Consider the following 15068-nt stretch of genomic DNA (forward strand, 5'->3'; position numbering starts at 1 on the left):
AAGACCCAAGAGGCCTTATGTTACTTTACGGAGGATATTATAGGCCTTCTGTTAGTCTAAAGAAGACCTCAGCGGCCTTCTGTTAGTCTACAGAGGACCTCAGATGAATTATGCTACTCTACAGAGGACCTCAGAGGTTTCCTGTTAGTCTACAGAGAACCTCAGCCGCTTTTTGTTACTCTACAGAATACCTAAGAGGCCTTATTTAGCTCGACAGAAGATCTCGGAAGACTTATGTTAGTCTTCAGAGGACCTCAGAGGCCTTTTGTTACTCTACAGAAGACTTAAAGTGCCTTCTGTTAATCTACAAAAGACCAAATGGGCATTGATTTACTCTACAGAAGACTTAAGAGGCCTTATGTTACTTTACGTAGGATATCAGATGCCTTCTGTTACTCTACAAAGGACTTCAGAAGCCTTCTGGTACTCTACATAGGACTGCAGTAGCCTTCTGTTACTCTACAGTGGACCTCAGAGGCCTTTGTTACTCTACAGAAGACTTCAGGTGCCTTTTTTAGTCTACAGAAAGCCTAATAGTCCTTTCGTTTCAATACAGAAGACCTAAGTGGCATTATGTTACTTTACGGAGGATATTATAGGCATTCTGTTAGTCTGCAGAAGACCTCAGGGGCCTTCTGTGACTCTACAGAGGACCTCATATGAATTATGCTACACTAAAAAAGGGCCTCAGAGGCTTTCTGTTAGTCTACAGAGAACCTCAGCCGCTTTTTGTTACTTTACGGAATACCTAAGAGGCCTTATTTAGCTCTACAGAAGATTTCAGAAGACTTACGTTAGTCTTCAGAGGACCTCAGAGGCCTTTTGTTACTCTACACAAGACTTAAAGTGCCTTCTTTTAATCTACAGAAGGCCTAAGAGGCCTTATGTTACTTTACGGAGGATATCAGATGCCTTCTGTTAGTCTACAGAGGACCTTAGAGACCTTATGTTACCCTATAGAGGATCTCACAAGCCTTCTGTTAGTCTACAGAAGTCTTCTGTTACTCTACAGAGGACTTCAGAAGCCTTCTGTTACTCTACAGAAGACTTATGGTGCCTTCTTTTAGTCTACAGAATGCCTAAGAGTCCTTTCGTTTCAATACAGAAGACCTAAGTGCATTATGTTGCTATACAAAGACCTAATGGGCCTTGCTTTACACTATAGAAGACATAAGAGGCCTTATGTTACTTTACGGAGGATATTATAGGCCTTCTGTTAGTCTAAGGAAGACCTCAGCGGCCTTCTGTTACTCTACAGAGGACCTCATATGAATTATGCTACTCTACAGAGGACCTCAGAGGTTTCCTGTTTGTCTACAGAGAACCTCAGCCGCTTTTTGTTACTCTACAGAATACCTAAGAGGCCTTATTTAGCTCTACAAAAGATCTCAGAAGACTTATGTTAGTCTTCAGAGGACCTCAGAGGACTTCTGTTACTTTACGGAGGATATCAGATGCCTTCTTTTAGCCTACAGAGGATCTCAGAGGCCTTTTGTTAGTCTACAGAAGTCTTCAGGGGTCTTCTGTTACTCTACAGAGGACTTCAGAAGCCTTCTGTTACTCTACAGAATACTTCAGTGGCCTTATGTTACTCCACATAGGACCTCAGAGGCCTTATGTTACCCTGCGTAGAACTCAGGTGTGTTCTGTTACTCTACAGAATACCTAAGATACCCTCCGTTACTCTGCACGATACATCAGATGCTTTCTGTTAGTCTACACAAGATCTCAGATGTCTTCTGTTACTGCACAGAAGACCTCCGATGCCTTTTGTTGCTATACTTAAGACGTCCGAGACCAGATGAATTATGCTACTCTACAGAGGATTTCAGAGGCTTTCTGTTAGCCTACAGAATACCTCAGATGTCTTCTGTTACTCTACAGAAAGCCTCCGAGGCTGTTTCTTTCAATACTTAAGACCTCCGAGAGCACTTGTTTCAATACAAGTGTTACTGCACAGAAGACCTCCGATGCATTTTGTTTCTATACTTAAGACGTCCGAGACCAGATGAATTATGCTACTCTACAGAGGATTTCGGAGGCTTTCTGTTAGCCTATAGAATACCTCAGAGGTCTTCTGTTACTCTACAGAAAACCTCCGAGGCTGTTTGTTTCAATACTTAAGACCTCCGAGACCACTTGTTTCAATACAGAAGACCCTAGAGGCCTTTTCTTACTCTACAAAAGATTTAAAGTGCCTTTTGTTAATCTACAGAAGGCCTTATAGGCCTTATGTTACTTTACGGAGGATATCTGATGCCTTCTGTTAGTCTACAGAAGTCTTATGTTACTCTACGGAGGCCTTCTATTAGTCCACATATGACATAGGAGGCTTTCTGTTAGTCTACAGAGGACCTTAGATGTCTTCTGTTACTCTACAGAAGACCTCCGAGGTCTTTTGTTTCAATACAGAAGACCTCCAAGACCTATTTTTTTAATACAGAAGACCTAAGAGGGCTTATATAACTTATATAGAAGACCTAATGGACCTTGCTTTACTCTGCAGAAGACCTAAAATGCCTTTTTTAATCCACGGAGGATATCAGCGGCCTTCTGGTAGTCTACAGATTACGACATCTGAGGCCTTCTGTTAGTCTACATAAGACCTCAGATGCCTTCTGGTACTCTACACAAGACTTCTGAGGCCTATTGTTTCAATATAGAAGACCTAAGAGGCGTTATGTAACTATGTAGAAGACCTAAAGGGTCTCGCTTTACTCTACAGATGACATACGTTCTTCTACTCTACTCTATTAGTCTACATATGACATTGCATGCTTTCTCTTAGTCTACAGAGCACCTCAGGGGCCTTCTGTTACTTTACAGGTGACCTTAAGGGCCTTCTGTTACCCTGCAGAGGACCTCAGAAGCCTACACACGACCTCAAATGACTTATGTTACTCTACAGAAGACTTCAGAAGCCTCTTGTTACTTTACAGAATACCTAAGAGACTCTCTGTTACTCTACATGATACCTCAGAGGCCTCCTATTACTCTACAAAGTCGCCAGATATCTTCTGTTACTTTTCTAAGGACCTCAGAGATGTTCTAAACTCGGCAGTGTAACAGAATGCAATGTAACAGAAGATCTCTGATATGTAGAGAAGATTTCGGATATTGGGTTTTTAGGGAAAGGCAGGGCTATAAAATCTTGGATTTCTATTGAATCTTTTTCAAGCCGAGGCCAAAACATACATAAAACTTCAACGGTGACGTAGCGTATAAAATCTGAACAGTAAGGAAAACTGTGAAATAACCTGCGCATGCTTTCATTCATGAAAAAGTATAAGTCCGTCCGTCGGTCCATCTTTGCATTTCATCCATTCATCGTGCATACACACCGCACGTTGACGACAGCGATGTGCCGTAGTGGTGATGGCGAAACAAAACAGAAAAAACTATGCTAAATGTGAATGAACTCAGCTGCAACCAACCTTGCCATGTATGCAAGACGCATATAAATCAATCGGCATAAAAAGCTATGAATGGAAAGCACAAAAATGGTTGAGACAAACGACCAGCAACAGCAGCAGCAGTAGTTAGAGCAATGGTAGGTAGCAGCAGCTGCGGCAGCAGCCCTGGTTGTATGAATGGAAATGGAAAAACGACAAATGGACAGACAACAACATCACCAACATATTTAGTGTAATGGTCTTCTGAATGGATGAAAGTGTGATGTCGGTTTGTTATATCTGTAAGTATGTCGTATGTAGCCCGGTTAAATGCTGTTGCCACCCAGTAACACTGCCATCGCTGCAACTAAAGCGAGCTTACTACTACTGTTCCAAACCAGCAACAACCACCACCATCCACCAGCAGCGTCACTTATCTTGGCATTACTCAATGAATTTTGCTGCAGTGCAACATTTCTCCTCTTTCTCTTTTTTTGCGATATTTTGTTATGTCTATCTCTTTCGTGGAGCGTTGCCAAGATTTGGGTCAAACTATGAACAGTAAAAAAGGCAATGAACCCAAAATCACATTGCAACTCAGTTAAGGACCGCATTTGCGTAATTCCATAACCATAACCTACCCCAAGCCAACTGCTGCTGAATGATTCTTGATACACACACTGGCATACATACATATTCATATAAACATGTATGACCGCCTGTACGTCCCCTGCTGCCCTCCTGCTTGAACAACTAACTGTGATAGAATTGTACTGCGAATGATGCTACAACCATAGCATCCTTGGCAAGAACAAATGAATGACGTAAAGCGGTGATGTTCATAATTTTCCAACAATGGATTTCGATTTGTATTTTTAAATGGCCTTAGAAAATTTTCCTATAGGGTGCGGGTGTATAAATAACTCTCAAGGTTTTGCTTGGATCTGTTCAAATTGCGTTTAAAAGTATCAATGAAAAAATTAGCAGGAAGTCTTTTCGTAGATAAAGAGAATGCAGTTTTACAGAAGTTTAAACTTTGTAAATGAATTCGGAAAAGTTAAAGACATGTATAAGATCTTCTATCTCTCGAAGCTTATTGGAAGGTCTAGAAGACCTATGAAAGACATTCAATCTATAAAATATCTAAATGTTGATGGTTTTCTGTTTAAAGAAGACCTGTGGAAAGCCTTCAATCCCTAGAAGACCTGTAGTAGGTCTTCTATTTCTATACCATCTATGCAAGGTCTTCTATATATTTCTATACCATCTATGCAAGGTCTTCTTCCTATACCTTTGGAAGAAGATTTGTGAAAGATCTTCTATCTCAATATGCCCTGTGGAAGGCCCTCTATGTGTAGAAAACAAGTGGTAGGTCTCCGAAACATTTTTAGTTCAAATTTTTAATATTCGAGAATTTTAAATTTGTTTAATTGTAATCATAGACTAATGAAGACAGAGACGTCGGAACTCTCTCACCGACTATGTTCGAATTTAATAAATATTTTGTTCTGGCAAAAGACTACATGGGGATAGTTTTTTATGGGAACTATATCCTCAGATAAAAATATACAAGAAAATATTGCAATTTTCCCCAAAAATCGTCTTCGAACTTTTTTGAGTTTTCGGGTTTGAGTGACTTGACCGCTGAAAATTTTTTCCGTAGATCTTTCGAAGAATTTTTGTCTCAAACACGCCAAGCTCTGCCTTATCTGCTTGCGCAAGTACCCAGGCTTCGGAACCGTACATCAGCACGGGTAGTATAAGTGTTTTGTAGAGCGTTATTTTGGTTTGACGAGATGTGTCTTTATTTTTTAACTGCTTACTTAAACCAAAGTAGCATCTGTTGGCCAATACAATTCTTCTTTTTATTTCACAACTGATGTCGTTTGTTGTGTTTACGGCGCTGCCGAGGTATACGAAGTCTTTTACTACTTCAAAATTATAGGGACCGACTTCAACAGGTGGTCCGATCTCAATGGACGAATTGCGCGTCGACACCATCAAATTGGTCTTCTCGCCGTTTACCGCCAGACCCACTTTAGCAGATTCTCCTTCGATCTTCATAACGGTATCAGTTACTTCTTTTACTGATAATCCCATGATGTCTATATCATCAGCATAAGCGAGTAACATGTGGCTATTGGTGTAAATTGTGCCACTTTTTTTTGACATTTGCTTCTCGTATAACCTTTTCCAGCAGGATGTTAAAGAGATCACACAAAAGGCTGTCTCCTTGTCTCAAACCTCTTTCGGTACAAAACTCTTCGGAGAGGTTCTTTCCTATTTTTACTGAGGATCTCGTGTCAGTTAAAGTCATTTTAAAAGCCGAATGAGCTTTGCGGGGATACCAAATTCAGACATGGCCTGGAATACCTTTGAACGTAGTGGGCTGTCGAAGGCTGCTTTATAATCGACAAAAAGCTGGTAGGTGTCGATCTTCATCTCTCTGGTCTTCTCCAGGATTTGCCGCAGGGTAAATATCGGGTCAATGGTGGACTTGCCAGGTCTAAAGCCGCATTGGTATGGCCCAATTATCTCGTTGACCATAGCCTTTAGTCGTTCGCACAATATCCCTGACACGATCTTGTAGGCAATCGGGAGTAGATTTATGCCCCTATAGTTAGGTCATACAGTCGTATCTCCTTTCTTATGGACGGGGCACAGGATACTCAGGTTCCAATCATCGGGTACTCGTTCTTCCTGCCAGATGGCGCTAACTAGCTGATGAATACACCTTATCAGCGCGTCGCCTACGGTTTTAAACAGCTCGGCTGGTAAGCAATCGGCTCCTGCTGCTTTGCTATTCTTCAGCCGGTTGATTGCTGTTTTTACCTCATCTTGGCCGGGTGGTATACATTCTATACCATCTTCTGGGATTGGATCTGTGGTATCATCGTCTTCGCTACTATTGGATACCAGCAGATTGGAAAAATGTTCCTTCTATATCCTGAGCACGCTATCTGTATCTGTTACCAGATTACCTTGCTGCTCTCTACAGGAGGATTTGCCTGTACCAAAGCCATCTGTTTGATGTTTCACTCTTTGGTAGAATTTTCGGACATCATTCTGGCTCCTGTACATCTCGATTTTTTCACACTCACGCTTTTCCATTTCTCTCTTTATCTTGCGGAAAACACGTTTCTCTTCTCTCCTTTTCTCCCGATATCTCTCTCGTGCGCTACGCGTTGCTACTGATTGTAAAGTAGCTCTATATGCCGCATTTTTATCTTCGGTAGCAGCACTGCACTCCTGTTCATACCATGAATTCCTTTGTGAAGGTCTCTGGAATCCAAGTATGGATTTTGCGGCTGTTTGCATGGAGTGGACAATATTTTGTCATTGTGTTGTTATGTTATCGGGACAAGGAGTGCTCTCATTAAGCAATTGGGCTAGTTGAGTGGAATATGCTGTGGCTATCTGTTGTGTTTGCAGCCTATCGATGTCCAACTTCCGCGTTGTGTCTGCTCGTGCTTTATTTGCAACGTTTAGACGGGTACGTACCTTTGCTGCAACAAGGTAGTCGTCCGAATCAATGTTTGAGCCTCGGAACGATCGTACATCCAACACGCTCGATGAATGTCTTCCATCCATCACAACATGATCAATTTGATTACTTGTTCTTTGATCTGGAGACAGCCAGGTGCTAACTACCATGTTTTTGCAGCTGAATTTGTAACATTCGAGAATTTCACATTTGTTTAATTGTAATGTAATTTTTTGTTGAGATTTGAAATAATTCGAATTTCATATGGAAACAATTTAAATATATACGTATTTTATAGTTTAGATTTAGTATTTTATATTTTTTTGCCCATTATTATTGTGGAATACTAACATACTTCTTTACAATAATTTTTATTTTATAATTTATATTTTAAAATTCATATACTAAAATTTAAAAATTATATTTTATATTTATTTTATTTCATATTTTATATTTCGTATTCTACATTTAATATTTTATATTCTATTTTATATTTAGTATTTCATATTTTATACTTTATGTTTTACTAGCAAAATGCCCGCTACTTCGTATGCGGAAATAATATAAAAAAATAAATAAACAATATTTTATATGGAAATGGCGCTAATACCATTTTTAATCAATATTAAATTTTATTTAAGTACTTTTCGTACCAGGTCTCGAAAAAAAGCAGCCGTAACTCACCCTTACACATTATCTCACATTTTTTGAGGCATATTAATTGGGGACTTTTCTGTCATCAGAAGGTAAAACATGCTTGTAAACAAATAAACCCAAGACCAATTTTAGTACCGTTCTGTACTTTTTGTAGCCTAATAGTAGGCATTTCCGATACCATTTCAGTCATCCGCGATCAGTATACCAAATTTAAGAATTTGTAAGCATTTCAAAATAACTCCTTATATTATCTTTCACGCAATGACAAAATTGTACCAAATTTAGTACTTTTCATACACCTGGGTATAACCTTAAAAATGACCTTCTTATATCAACCATTTATAAGAACCGCGAATCTCATTTCTAGCTCTATCAGTTTTCCAAACCCAATAATAGTAATTTACATATAAATTCACATGTATGAATTTCCGAAACATCCTCCTAAAATTTCAATTCCTGCTAACCCTTACACAATAACAAATTATATCGTAAATTTATGGTACGTATTTCTTAAAACACATCCATGTACCAACGTTACACACCAATACTCACCCTAACTTCAGAAAATACAAATTACAGTTCTGTCTTTACACCCAACAACAAATTTTGTACCATTTAGTACTTTTCGTATACTTATATTACGTATTTCGACAACCACGTATTTTAACCCTTACACTGCCATTAATACAAAATAATAACAGTAATGTTAATTCCAAATCTCAGGATTCCAGCAGTATCAGTTCGCTTATTACCAAATGGTACCAAACTTAGTACCATTTAGTACTCTTCGTACCCATAAGTGCGATTTTCCAAAACTTCCTGAATTCTAATTGTACCAAATTTAGTACGCTTTGGTACAAATTTCATTCCAACACTCCCACAGTAATCTTAATAACATTTATAGTAATAGTGATCTAAATTCCAAATTTCAGGATTCGAGCTCTATCCGTTCAAACAAATCTAAATTGTACCAAATTTAGTACATTCTGTACGCATAAGTTCGAAATTCCAAAACAACCTCAATCCTGCAGTCCAACAGTAATTTTAATTCCAACTTTCGGGATTCCAGCTCCGTTCGCTCGAATCCAAATTGTACCAAATTTAGTACCATTAATACGCTTCGTATCCATAAGTACGAATTCATCTTCAATACTACACTCCCACAGTAATCCTAATTCCAAATTTCTGGTTTCAAGCTCTATCCGTTCACCCATATCCAAATTGTACCAAATTTAGTGTCATTTAATACATTCCGTATCCATAAGTACGAATTTCCAAAACTACCTTAATCTTACACCCCAATAGCAACCTTAGTTCCAAATTTCAGGGTTACAGCTCTATCCGTTCACCCAAATCCGAATTGTACCAAATTTAGAACAATTTAGTACTTTTCGTGCTCATAAGTACGAATTTTCCAAACTTCCTAAATCATACAGTCCAACAGTAATTTCAATTCCAAATTTCAGGATTTCAGCTCTATCCGTTCGCTCAAATCCAAATTGTACCAAATTTAGTACCATTTAGTACGCTTTGTCCCCTTTAGTACGAATATCCAAAACATCCTCAATCCTAGACTTCCACAGTAATCTTAATTCCAAATTTCAGGATTCGAGCTCTATCCGTAACATTTAGTACTTTTCGTACCCATAAGTACGAATTTCCAAAACTCCCTCAATCCTACACCCCAATAGCAATCTTAATACCAAATTTCAGGATTCTAGTTCTATCAGTTCACCCAAATCCAAGTTGTACTAAATTTAGTATCATTTAGTACTTTTCGTATATATAAATACGACTGTCCAAAGCTATATCCATATCTGAATGCTACACTCCAACAGTAATCTTTATTCCAAATTTCAGGTTTCAATCCAACTGTACAAAATTTAGTAATTTGCGTATACACAAGTACGAATTTCTAAAACCATTTCCCAACCTTGATTTCCATACCAAATAACAAGATTGTAGCTATATCCATTAAAAATACACAATTGATACAAAACAAGTAAAAAAGTATCAGTCGGCTTTGCCGACATAGATATACCCTCAGCCTGTGTGGATTGAAATACTTTTTTTAGGGTTTTGGAGTCAAGGTGTTTTTGGGTCGACTACGACTCTAGACCAAATTTTTTCACGACTCCGGGCCAACTCCGGGTGTAAATTCCTGTACTGCTAAAAACTAATAAAATGTGCACAAATTTTAACTTTTTCGTACATTTGGGGCCACATAGGCTGAACTATTGGTTTTTCCTAACATATTCTTTAGAAAGGACATCCGTTCGAATATAGTACTTAACTTCAGAAGATAAATATTAAGTAAAATCTATTGTTTCTACTGAATCTTACATTGGAAAACAGCAACAAAATACAAGCACGAAAATATTCTGGGAGGAACTTTTCTTCGTGAGAAAATATCTCATGTGCCAGACATTGAAAATATAACATAAACATGTTTTAACTTTTTGGAGAGAGGGGAGGTGAAGGAGATCCCTTTCTCCCTTCTTACCCATAAGCTCAAAACAATCTCATGAAAATGTTCATAGTCTGGCAAGACTATGTGAAAATGAAGGGACCAATTCAAATCAAAAAGACTACATGCAGTAAAAATTATAAGCAATTCATGACCACGTTTTAAAACGGATATAAGCCAATAATTCTTCGAGAACCTAAGGGTTCTCTTTTCCCTTTTTATGATTTTCCCTTCATATGAAAGAGCATAACTTAATCTGCTTTCTGAAATTTTTGTGGAAAAATATTAAGAAGTATTGTGCAGATGGCCGTCTACGAAACCCTGTTTTTATTAAAGCGTTTTGCGGTGCCTACTCTAGATCGAAAAATAGTAATTCGATTGTCATATATTTTGTGTGGGCTTAACAAGGACATTAAAATCTAGTTATTCATCGATCGATTTTGTAAAAAAATATTAGATTTTACGGAAATGGTGTACAGAAACAATGACAACATTCCAATTTTTTGTTTAATAAAATTACGTTTTTGGTTATAAAAAGGACACAAATATTTGAAAGTTAAGGGTTTATGGCTACTTATTGAGAACGAAAAATTAAATTTTCTGATAGATCACACTATCCGCTACTTTTGGATTTTTTGTTTGTTTTTTTTTTTTTTTTTTTTTTTTTGAAAGATATTGCACAGTGTCCTGACAAATGGCGCATACGAAACACTGTTTTTACTAAAGCAGTTTGCGGAACCCACTGTAGCTCGAAAACGAATAAACCGATCAGCATATTTTTTGTGGGATCATTAAGAACCAATAAAGTTGTACTTAAGCGAAACGGAATTAAAAAATATACACTTTTGAAAAAATTGTGAACTGTCAAAATCAACATTTAGATTTTAACTAAACAAATTTTAAAAAGTCTCTCGCTTAAGTACAAAATTTTAATATGTATAATAATCCCACAAAAACATACGAAGATCGGATCATCCATTTTCGAGCTACAGCAGGCCCTACATTCCAAAATGTTAATTTTGAGAAAACCGCGTTTCAGACTTCGATGATACATACAAATCAGAATGAATTTTCTCTTTTTAACGCTCATATCTCAGCTAATTTTTGTCCGATCGAAATTTTTGAAACATATTCTATTCTACCTGTTCTTTAAAATAAGCTAACAAAAATCGATCGATGTTGCTGTCCTTACCAAAATTTTCGGAGGAACATTTTTGTAGATTTTTTTCATGAAGAAAATCAAGAACAAGAAGGACATGGAAGGAACTGAGCTAAAATCATAAAATAATCTACAAAGGATTATTCATTCCATTTATCTGAAAACATTTCGTCTCAAAATTATAAAACAGTATCGCCAAACAAAGATATAAAGCTACTTACTCAAGCATTATTGGGGGTCAATAAAAAATCTTTACGTCATAACTCAGAATCTTCTGCTATGGGTCCTTTGGAGTTTTTAATATATTCAATAGGCGCTTTCATACCCAACATCAATTTTTTACCCCCAGACGTTGACTTCCATTTGTCCTTCATAGGAGTCCAACAGGTCCTTTAATAGAAGAAAAAGGTGACATCTCACAAAAGACAATATGAGAAGATAAGTAGATTTTTGTGAGAAGACCAGTAGATCTTCTGACAGATGACTTGTAGGGCTTATATGAAAGACGTTAAATGCCCAATAATAATTCCATAGAACATTACTTTTGCTTGAAACAAGAATAAAGGATCAACTGGATCAAAAATATTCTGGACATGCAATTTGTAATTAACATAGAGATGAAAAGACTAGACTTCAAAGGACAGTAAATATCGTTATGAATCGTTCTCTAAATTTGTATAATATACCGTTTGCATATATGTTTTTTAGCTATCTTTTAAAATAAACAAAGATTTAAAAAAAATGGTCTCCCGAATTTAATGTTATATTTTTATATTGTAGAAAAAATTGCCCGGAGTCGGAGTCGAGTTATTTTTTCGACTCCGACTCCAGCAAAATTGTTCTACTCCGACTCGTAGACTCCGACTCCGAAACCCTGTTTTTTTTAAAAAAAAATTATGTACTTAGGGGGGTTTTGAAAATTTTGGGCGTATGCACCGACAAAAGTATGGATAGGATTAAAACTCAAAAACTTGCGGGGATATCGATAGATAGGGCTTTTTTATCACACTAACCTACGAAAAACATAATATCGATGCAAACAGGGCCACTAGGAAAACCTTCGGTAAAAATGTCCAAAAGATCCTTGAACCACACAAAACTGTTGAACATTTGTGTGGGTGGTACCACAAGGATTGGACAGATATGGCCCAAATTTGAACATAAACTAAGTGTTGACAATATTTAGAGATCTAAAGTTTGGACTAAATCGGTTGCTACGTCTGTGAGAAATAGCGCGTACCATTTTAGCGAATATTTTCGAACGTTAGAGGGGGAGGTAGCGGAAGGAGTGGACCGATATGGCTTCTCTTCGAACTTAAACTAAGTTTGCACAAAATATTACGAAGACTAAAATGTGGACCGAATCGACAGATCCGTTCGAGAGTTATCTTGCGCTCCAACCACTACACACGGTGTCATAGGGCTTTTTGTAATTTTCAGGCTATTTGCTCAGGAAGTATGGACTTGCCCCTGATGAAACTTATACCGTTGTATGGGGGACAGTAAATAAAAGTTGCTGCAACAAAACTCAAAGCGATTCGTGAACAGGTCCTAAACTGAACTTTTCGAAATTTTGTGTGGGAGGTACCCGAAGTAGTGCACCGATTGAGTCCATATTGGAACCTCATCTATGTCTGGTGCAAATTTCACGATGTGCCAAGTATGGACCAAATCGAGAGTTATCTTGCACTCCAACCACTACAATCGGTGTCATTGGGGTATTTTGTAATTTTCAGGCTATTTTCCCAGGAAGTATGGACTTGCCCCTGATAAAACTTATGCCGTTATATGGGGACAGTAAATACAAGTTGCTGCAACAAAAATCAAAGCGATTCGAGAGCAGGTCCCAAACTGAACTTTTCCGAAATTTTGTGTTGGAGGTACACGAAGGAGTGGACCGATTGAGTCCATATTGGAACCTCATCTATGTCTGGTGCAAATTTCACGATGTGCCAAGTATGGACCAAATCGAGACTTATCTTGCGCTCCAACCACTACAATCGGTGTCATAGGGTTTTTTTTTGTAATTTTCAGGCTATTTTCTCAGGAAGTATGGACTTGCCCCTGATAAAACTTATACCGTCGTATGGGGGGAAGTGAATACAAATTGCTACAACAAACATAAAAGCGATTCGAGAGCAGGTCCTAAACTGAACTTTTCCGAAATTTTGTGTGGGAGGTACACGAAGAAGTGGACCGATTGAGTCCATATTGGATATAGGTTGGCGTACATCCCAGTTTTGGTAGTTGTACTGACGATGTACTTCAATACTTTCAACGAAATTGACCTGTATTAATGAAGACATTCTGAGTTTTTAATCAAAAATATCAGAGTTATTGCATCCCTATACCAATTTTAATATTTTGAATTTTACCAGTCAAAAGCGAATGCACAGGGGTAGTGGTGTAGGGTATTACATAGTCGGCCCTGTCCGGACTGGGTCACTTGTTTATATTTATATTTAATAATACTTATTCTACTAATACCAATGAAATCGCTTTAAACATTTTAAAACCCAAGTTTTTTGTAGATCCCAATTAAACAATATCCATACTTCCCGATGTAAGGGATCCGAAAAACGAAATTTTGTTCGCGCAGTCGGTGTCAGAGCTGTCTATGTCAAAGATAATAGTTTTGCTTCCAATAAAAAGTGAGAAAAAATTAAATTCTGTGAAATAAGGACATTTGAATTTTCAAAATAAATTTCTAATGAATCAACCAACTGAATATTGACTCGAACTTGACAAAAGTGGACACTAAATGCCAACATCCTGCCCCAGCAAGGCAATTAGCATAACACTTACATTATTTGCAAGCGTTACGGAGCTATAAAAATAGAATTTCAATGACATATAAATGTCACTGATGGCTTTATTAAGAGGAAACTTTTCGAATGAACAAACTCAACTATGCACAGCTCAACTGGCTTTTTCCAAGCTTCCATCCATCGCATGCCCCAAAGTCATTGTTACAGATGAACTTTTTTATATGGAAACATTTTTATAGTTTCGCAAATGGCAAAAGAGCAGAAACAGTTTTATTGTGTTTTCTTTCCATTTTCTTTTATTTTTCATTTTGATTCAACGAACTTTTCTCTGACCTATGCCAATAGCTGGTATATACACACATACATATATGTACATGTGTATGTATGTATGCATGACGTCATTCGGCGGTACATAGCCAAAAGGATGTCATTCATGTGAAGGCTCAACATAGCATCCACAAGGCAAAATGAACGAATGAGACGATGCACTTTGACAAATCCATTCATACATTTCGTTGTTCATTCAGAAGAATAGAAAGGCTGCCACCAAGCAAGCAACCCGAATGTGGAACTAGGTTAAACACCACATTGGCTGAATACATACATACTTGGGTACATTCATAAATGCATTGGCAAGTGCAGTAACGGCAACGGCAGCAGACATCATTGTCTCTCTCTCATATCCTTTAATTGTTTAACGGTTCTCCGTTTCTCTCTCACACACATTTTATTTGAATGTTGCTATATTTCCAACATCCAACATCCTTGTAATGAGTTTTATTTCCAACTCAACTGCAACAATCTTCAATGAATAGAGGGGTCTTGCAATGACTGCCAACCAAGAGATTGGGTAAAAACCAAGAGAGAACTACAAAATGGGGGAGTCTAGCGAGAGGTGTATAACAAACCGAAAATTCATTGTCTAATATTTTCATTGATAAAAGCAAACGCAATGCAGGCAGGCACCACTTTCTGGCTGTCTGACTGAAAAGCTACCCATGAATGTAACACAAATTTCGATACATTCATAAAAATTATATACGAACAAGTGTGTATATTTGTGAATTTGTTTGTTTTTTTAGCAAACGCACTTTACATATTTACATAGCCAAATGATGAATGTGTACAAAAATGCCATTGA

This window comes from Musca autumnalis, unplaced genomic scaffold, assembly GCF_047663935.1.
Source record: "Musca autumnalis isolate F117 unplaced genomic scaffold, ASM4766393v1 scaffold_4, whole genome shotgun sequence".
Taxonomy (NCBI): Eukaryota; Metazoa; Arthropoda; class Insecta; order Diptera; family Muscidae; genus Musca; species Musca autumnalis.